Source organism: Triticum dicoccoides, chromosome 7B (assembly GCF_002162155.2).
Source record: "Triticum dicoccoides isolate Atlit2015 ecotype Zavitan chromosome 7B, WEW_v2.0, whole genome shotgun sequence".
In the NCBI taxonomy this organism is placed as follows: Eukaryota; Viridiplantae; Streptophyta; class Magnoliopsida; order Poales; family Poaceae; genus Triticum; species Triticum dicoccoides.
This window is the reverse complement of record NC_041393.1, coordinates 104,963,177-104,971,502: the sequence shown is the minus strand read 5'-3', so window position 1 is coordinate 104,971,502 and position 8,326 is coordinate 104,963,177. Positions and strand designations below refer to the sequence as shown.

The 8,326-nt window shown below is 40.2% G+C and overlaps 1 long non-coding RNA gene across 12 annotated transcripts; it reads left to right on the top strand.

Moving 5' to 3' along the window:
* The first annotated feature begins 1,036 nt into the window (after nucleotides 1-1,036).
* LOC119337746 lies at nucleotides 1,037-8,083 on the top strand. Of its 12 annotated transcripts, none has more exons than XR_005163590.1 (6): nucleotides 1,055-1,828; nucleotides 2,934-3,059; nucleotides 3,709-3,817; nucleotides 3,987-4,154; nucleotides 4,419-4,547; nucleotides 7,301-8,083. It is a non-coding gene; the product is annotated as an uncharacterized LOC119337746 (long non-coding RNA). The 12 variants fall into 12 exon arrangements; XR_005163594.1 differs by lacking the exon at nucleotides 2,934-3,059 and adding an exon at nucleotides 4,293-4,334 and having other exon boundaries at nucleotides 1,058-1,828; nucleotides 4,423-4,547; XR_005163592.1 differs by lacking the exon at nucleotides 2,934-3,059 and adding an exon at nucleotides 4,293-4,334 and having other exon boundaries at nucleotides 1,058-1,828.
* The last annotated feature ends 243 nt before the right edge of the window (nucleotides 8,084-8,326 follow it).

Sequence of the window (8,326 nt, the reverse complement as noted above, 5' to 3'; positions counted from 1 at the left end):
CAAAATTTCGCAGGAAATGACATCCGAGGAGCTCGTGGCCAAAAAAATATACAAAATGAGTTCCGAACGATGTTGTTTCCGAACGGTTCTCGGAAGCCCGAAAATTGTCTTCTTTTGCAGAGACCTAATGAAATGGCGAAACACCAAATTGGTACGGCAACAATGCACCTGAGAGCCCACGGTAGCATATTCAACTGAGAGCCAAAACGCAACGTCCCAAAAGGAGTACATTATTTTTCGTGAAATATAAATTCCCTACACTAGACGCCTGTGAATGGACCTGCCGTTGGCGTGCGCCTGCAGCAAAAACTCGAGTACCTACAGCAAAAACATATTCTGAATTATTTTTCAAAGACAAATCACACATTAAAAACAATGTTCCTGATTTTGGAAAAATGTTGGGAAATCATAAAATATTTTAGGATTAAAAAATTGTCTTGAATCTTAGAAAATGTTTGTGAATAAAAAAATGTTCATGAAAATAATGTTCACGTATATTCATAAAATATCTGCAAATTAAAAAATATACAAGATTCCCAAAAAATTCAAGATTTCAAGAAATTTTCAAGAATTTCCAAAAATATTCGTGAGTTCGAAACATATTGGTGAATTTCTAAAAAACGATTAATTGTTGACGAATTCAAAATAATGTTCATGAATTCAAAAAATACTTCTGAGTTCGGAAACTATCGATGAATTTAAAAAATGCTCGACAGTTCAAAAAATATTTGCAGGTGTATAAAAATATTCATGGATTTTAAGAATTATTATCGAATTCGAAAAAAGTTTGCAAATTCATAAAATCTTCACGTATTTGAAATATGTTTCTGAATTGAAAAATTGTTCGATAAACAAAAAGAACATATGCATAGAATGGGGAGTTTATGCGTTGGGTCGTTATCCGGCATTGAACATATAAATGCTGCTGTGTTACCCGCCATTCTAGCGCAACCGCGTGCGCTGCGCTCGTTGGACCGAGCGATCTTTTCACTGTAGCTCCTTTTTGGCTGCTCGCACCCGGTCCGCCGTTGGGTTTTTTTTCACGTCCGTGCCTGCTTCAGGAGTGGATGATGGGTGGGCCTTGTTGGGCATGGGGGCCAAATATTGAGGTGGAGTTGGCTACCGTTTTGGTGCAAATGGATTTCGTCTACGGATGAACACCTAGGTTTCGCACCAACGCAAGCGATCTCCTCCTCCTCCCTTTCCCATTCGTCCTCCTTGCTAGCCGCCGCCGCCTCCCCTCCTTCCACCTCCTCCTCCTCCCCTCTCTCGCCAGTGCCGCCTGGCCGCTGCTGCCTTCTCCTTGGTGCTCAAGGGGACGAGCACGAGAGGTCGCCACACTGCACTACCTCGTCCATGGTGGGTGCTGAGGACCTACAGATCTCTCTCTCCCTGCTACCTCTTTCCCCGACCCCTCTGCCTCCCCCACCATGAGAGATAGGGAGAGGGATGGACAAATAGGAGACGGGGGCAAGAGGAGAAGAGGAAGGTGACGGGGCAGGAGGAGAAGAGGAAGGAGAGGGTCTGTGCGCGCGTGGCCATTGGCTGGCCGGGCTCAGCTCTTGCAGGCAGCCACACCCTTCTTTTCTTCCTGATTTGCATTCTCCCCCCTCTCTTCCATTTCTCGCATTTGGTTTAATCCCTAGAATTTATGGTTTTTATCTGTGCAGATTCTTTTGTGTATATGCCTACAAGGTGTTTGGTGAAAATCCAAGCAGCCCCTTGATTTCGTTTCTTACAGATATTTCTATGGGTTTCTCCATTAGTATGCTTCTCCTCAACTACCATATCAATCTGGCAGCCATTGGCACATGTGACCTAGGTTGAGGTAAGTGCAGGATCATTCCTCTCTAGACTTGATTTACTTCCTTTTGTTGTTCCTCATTTGCCTTTTTGTCTGGGAGGAAAGCAATGATTCATTTCTACTGTCATGCAATAGCTACTAAACTCTACCATACGATTTTGTTTTTTTAGTAATGTGAGATGAGATTCTAGGTTGATGACCAGTAGGTTACGCTTCTGCATCAACGGACTCCATTGTTCAATCGTCTTTAATTGCCTGCTGTCGCCGAGCACCCTGACATTGCTGCTGTGATGGTCATTAACATGCTTTGTTGGCTCCTTGGTGGTAACTGAATTTTGTGCTGCTTTTGGCAAACTGAGATTTTGAAAGGAACGATACATTTTTGCTATTGATTTTCATGTGATTTGACAATTACTAGGCGGCCGTCCTAATCTGAAAAGTGAGTGTGCTTTGTAGTACTGTAAATGTAAATTTTCAGATTCATTATCTGCTGACAGTAGGTAGGTGCAGAACCGAGTGTATTGTCCATTGGCTTGACACAGAAAGACTAAGAGCAACCTAATTGGTTTCCTAGCTATGTGGTGTGCTTGTTCTGGTAGTAGTTAGCGTTGCTTCCATTCACAGTAGTACGTAGCAGTTTGGTGTACTTTTAAGATATCTATAAGTGTGTGACAACATTAGATTTGTCCATTTCTTGCCGGAAGTCTATTCTTTTGCTGTGATCTAATTGTTACTAATCTCTGCCATATTGTGATCTACCGAATAAGTTGCCGATGCTTTCTTGCTTTGTTGGTGGTGAACGGTGACTGTATTTAGTTGGTTTTGACAACTGAGATTTTGAAAAGCAGTGATATATTCCTGCTACTATGTTTACTTATTTTCTGCTGCCATTTAATAGTTACTAGATTTATTTGGGGGTCAAACTGATGGTTAGTAGATGGTTCTCCAAATCTCTGCAAAATAATCGCTGTTGTAGTAACGTAAATGTAAATTTTGCAGATTCATGATCACAGTAGGTTGGTGCAAAACCGAGTAGGTTGGTGCAAAGCCGAGTAGTGTATTGTTCATTAACGTGGTATGGAAGAATAAGAGCAACCCAATCTTCTAACAGTAGGTTTGGTTAGTGCAGGTGCTTGGTTCATTCTTTCGCCGGACACGTGCAGTAGAAAACTACTCAAAATGAGTTGTGATGAAGCTTTACACACCTGGCATGTTCTTGTCGAGGGACCTACCATAAAAAAAGACACATATAGAAGTGAGCCAAAGGGCCCTGATATTTTATATACTCGAGTAAATATCATGTTTTCAGGAAAACTTATATACTCGAATAAATATCGAGTTTTTGGATTTTTTTTGGACAATCCATCCTCTGTTTGATATACAAATCAACTAATGTACATTTTTTGGGAGATGGTGTGAAAATTCCATTGAGCCATAGGCATAACCATTTTCAGAATTCAGTGTACCAGGTCAGCTGGTAGGAACACGTCGTCTGGATCAGTCGATCGTGTGTTCGAATCGCCGCCATCGAATTATTTGAGGGCAGGCCTGGCGCAGTGGTGAAGTCCTCCCCACTTGTGCCAAGAGGTCCTGGGTTCGAACCAGCCTCTCTGCATTGCACTTTGCAGGGGTAAGACTAGGTTCCTATAATCCCTCCCCAGACCCCACCTTGTGTGGGAGCTTCTATGCACTGGGTCTGTCCTTTAGTATAGTTCTTAAAACTCAATGCTCTGTGGGTTTATATCACCTATCATGTAGGAGCGCTAAATTGCATCTGTTGGGCATCTGTTGGATAGTTCTTTTTCCTGGATTTGAAAGGACAAATATACTTGATTGGCGTCTTTAGGTATTGTATAAGTTGACATGAGTTTGATTTCTTGCTATTTTGATCAATTTGTTTGCAGGAATTTGTTCCACATCTCCTTGTACCAAGAGCGGATCTGCGCCCCACCTCTCCAGTGTTGGCTCACTGGCCACCACGGATCCTAGCTGTCCTTGGGACGCCATCAACAGGTTTGATTAGTTTCTGTATGTAGATAGGGTGCTTGATAATTTTTCTAATTGAAAATTGTGCTCTTTTTTCGATTCAATACCACAACATAGCATCTCTATAAATTAAGATTTGGCTGCTACTGGTATGTGTATTATGAACTTTTGCTAATTTTTGTTGTGTACTGTCCAGGTGTGGTATAATGCTGTTACTTGCTGGTGATGTTGTTTCTGTGCTGCCTATGGAGTGACAATAACGACATTCAATTATGATGCGTTTGACCGTAACACAAAGATTAAGGAAATTAATGACCATTGGTCGATTGACGACTTGAAAAGAAGCATGGAGGCAACAAATGGGGTATTATTTTGATCTCATCTCACACATTCAATTACTCTTTGCCCTACTATATGGCTTTTTATTAGTTATTTACACATACTCGATGCATTGCAAAATGACTGTTTCTGGAAATCGCCATATCCCGTATCCCCTTAACAGTGTTGTCGTATCTGTCGCTTTATCAGTGCTTCATTGGTCTAGGTAACAGTGTGTAGATTTCCTTTATTTTGCGCATATTCTCTTCAATCAGAGTTGTTACTTTTTGTGCTTGGTGTTTTATTCCAGCCAGATGCAAGCGGCAAAAGGCGACTAGGATTAGCCATCGATGCTGGTCTTCATGTCCAAATCCTGGTCTTTGTTGGTGTGTACATGAGATGGAGGAAATCATGTTCTTAAGAGAGCGAGATGTGGAAGGTACTGTTAAGAAATCCGGATGCTTGCTTGTAATATGTTTACATTGTTTACTCATGTACATGTTCCTTTTGTAGATGTTCCTTTAGGATTTCTAAAATTGTTTGTTTACTCATGTACATTGTTTGCATCTGTGAATATATTTTTATATTTAGGGATTTTCCACTGCCTTTTTTTTTGAGAAAGATTTTCCACTTCCTCTAGAAAGTTGTTTGTTTCATCCAACGCTTATGTGTGGTTTTGCAACTACTAATTTCTGTTATCTCTATGTTTGTTGGTGTATGGCTGCTGCTTTTGCCTTCATGGGAAATGATTAGGCAGGCTGACTACATAGTAATTGTTAGTACTCTTTGATGATAGAGAAGTAAAGATCTTGTTGTTACTGCAAACTCAGGCTATGCTGTTGAAAATGACATCAGGGGACATGTATATTGAACATGTGTTGATCCACTAATGGCAAATCAGCTACCAGCTGGCTATCAAGACTTTGCTTAGGTGTTATTAGCCGCTACATCCTCCGCTTCATTGAGCCTCGACCCCCCACTCTTCTGAGGTTTCGTCAGGTGATTGCCTGCTTCAATTCTGCATTCTGGACAAAGCTTGTAGGGTTAGCGACCTTGGTTGGGTGATTTTGACGATATGATGCATTTCTTAGGAAATAGCTCGAGAAGTGATGTGTGATGTTGCCTGCAAATTGGCTTGTTTTGCTTAGAGCTTTGGGCATATGTGGTGATTTATTACCGGTGGTTAGAATTTAGAAGCCTGCTGCTAGCCTCATGCTTGCTGTCATCATATACACATAGTATAGATGAAGTTGGATGATAATTCTCTCGTATCACTATGTGGAGCCTGAGCCTCATACTAATCTCGCACGGTCAAGTGTATTCCTGCAATTTGATGTTACGATTTATGTTGATGTAAACATGACCAAGCTAGAGGAGAGCTTTGGTTTTTTCTCGTATTTGTTCTCATAGCATAATGTCTCCTAGGTTCGATACTGTCTTCTCTCCAATCTTGTTCCCTTCCCAGCTTCCACCCATCTTCATGAGCAAGTGTAGCTCCATCCATGACAAAGGTATAGATCAGAGAGGTCTGAGGAGGGACAGGGTTGGAAGCTAGGAAGGGAAGTAAACTTCCTGAGCTTCAGTTCTAGGTGAAAAGAGAGTGTTTTTTATTTTTTATTTACTTATTTTTTCTCCGACTAGAGAATTGTTTTGTTGGACCATACGACTGGATTGAAGTTGCTAGCCTGAATGCAAATTTCCTTGAGATGGTTCATCACCAAAATCCTTAAGAGATGCTCGAAGGTGGGTCAGTGAGTGGTGATGATGTTCATGAGAATTCCCACACATTGCCCATTGGTAATTTTTATATGGAGGTGCAGAGTGCCACGATCTCAAATCTAGAGCAATCATGTGTCAGTGTTCACATACTGTGATTATCTATGTGGCATTGGGATAGTAAGTTCCCCCATCCATACAAGGGCGCTATTTACAATATGAGGGAACTTATGATTTATAGGAGCTACAACTTATGATTTATAATGCTGCTCTTCCATGGTTATATATAAAATAAAATAAATTAAGTCTTTCCTTTCGGTTTTCATCACAGTTCCTTTTCATGATTCTGTAGCACTGGAATGATTAGTTTGTTCTTCAGTAACTTCTTCTTCAGTATCATAATTAGTAAACATATGAGGTTTGGCAAGTTAGTATTTACCATTGATGCTTGAAATAAATAGCATGACTGGTGTTGCACCATGTGTGTGTAGGTTTTTCCTTTTAGTTTACTTATATATATGCCTCTCCTATATTCTAAAACAAATTCGAACTGTTAGTATTTACCTTAATCTCTTCCACATGGAAGATAGGAAAACTACATACGGAAGGATGAGTTCTATAGCGTATCAGATTTAGGCATTTGCACTATTTTCTTGATTACCTCACTATGATTATTGTTGTAGACTTTTAGTATATTCCTCACAGGCGAACCCGTATTTTCTTCAAATCTATAGCACACATCTTTTTTCTATAGTCATTTCGCCATGGATGCAAGTCTAGGAAAACAAGATACCTGTCTGTTTTCATTCATTTGCCTTTTTATGTGAGAAGTGCCTCCATGGGATTAGCGAGGTGTATTTATGCTTACCCCTTTTTAGTGTTTGGTGAAGCCGATGGACTGTGAACATTATGTACCACATATTGTGGCCTTTTGCCTTTTTATTACTTATAATATGTCATGACAATTTATTTTCCTGAGCCATTTAGTCAACTAGCCAGTCAAGGATAGCCAATGGTCTTTTGGCTATTTGTTTGTTCATTTCATTCAACATGCATGTTTCTGGAGTAGTCTTGGCGCAAGACACATAATCAAAGTTAATTTTCTTATAAGCTGTTCATCACATAGCTAATTGGTAGTTACACTAGCTGAGCTTGTCCTATGCTCATTGTACAGGATAGATAAAGTGTATGTGATCTTCTTGATGAGGAGAAGTCTTTTTAGAGATTCCAATACAAATTACATACGGATATATATAGACATATTTTAGAATGTAAATTCACTTATTTTGTTCTGTATATAGTCCGCATTGAAATCTCTAAAAGGACTTATATTTAGGAACGGTGGGAGTTGGATACGATTAAGTATTTAACCATATGAGCACTATTTCTTTGAGTGCCACAAGGACGTCATCTTTATTCACATGTTATGTGTTATGTGTTATGTCACATCAACTTCTGCCCTTTTGTTTTCTGCAGAACACGACAACTGTTCGTCACCTAAAAGGACAGGGTGACACCAAAGGAGTTATGATAGCATCACTTAGGGCAAGGCCAATGGGCTGCCTCAAACCTGCTGCCCCATTGTCCACCTAGGTTCGGATGCCACGCTGTAGAAAAAGTGGTAGCCCTGCAGGTCCTGGTGTGGCTTGCAGAAGAGCCGGCTGCTCCATGCGAGAAACCAAGAGAAAGTGGGGAGAGAGGAAAAGTAGAGGGAACGCAAGCTGGAGATGGTCCTAGGAGGTGAAAAAAGAGATGAGAATCAGAAAGGAAAGAAGATGATGGTGGGTTCCACAGAAGGGTAGCTTCACGTTTAACGTTGGATGATAAAAATCTAATCGGTAGCCTCATTTCCTTGACCATAGGTGGCTGAGCTGGGGCAGCACCTAGGTGCTGCTACTATTGTACATGCCCTTATAGGCATTGAGGAATTGGCAAAGAGATTACGCTTCATAGGTATGAAGTTAGAACAATGGCTGGAAACTATGAAAGACCGTTTCTAATTACTTTTGTTGGATCTGTCTTACCTACAATGCGTGTGTGACCCCTCGAGAAGCCACTTTTTGTTTCCTCTGCAGTATACTCCATGTTTAGTTCCAATGATGCCCTAACCCTTTTGTTCCTGCTCTGAAGAATAAGACATGTATAGGCTTCATATTTTTGTAATAATCTATGTGCTAAACATCCCTTTGTGGTCATGTGTTTTATATGTAATCAAGTATCTATCCGTGATGATATATATGCCCAGCTAATGTTTGAAAAGATCCATCATCTGTATCACCACTGCTGGATAACCACTATAAATCTACTAGCAGTACCAGTCATATAAAATAGCTACCGTTACTGATCATTTGTATTACCACTGCTGGATAACCATTATAAATATATCAGCTAATGTTTCTTTCATTTATTTGATTTAACTTTTTATTTTTTGACTTGACATCTTTTTTAGACAAAATAATTTAATTTAGTTGTGCCAATTCAAATTTACACCATGTTGTTGGG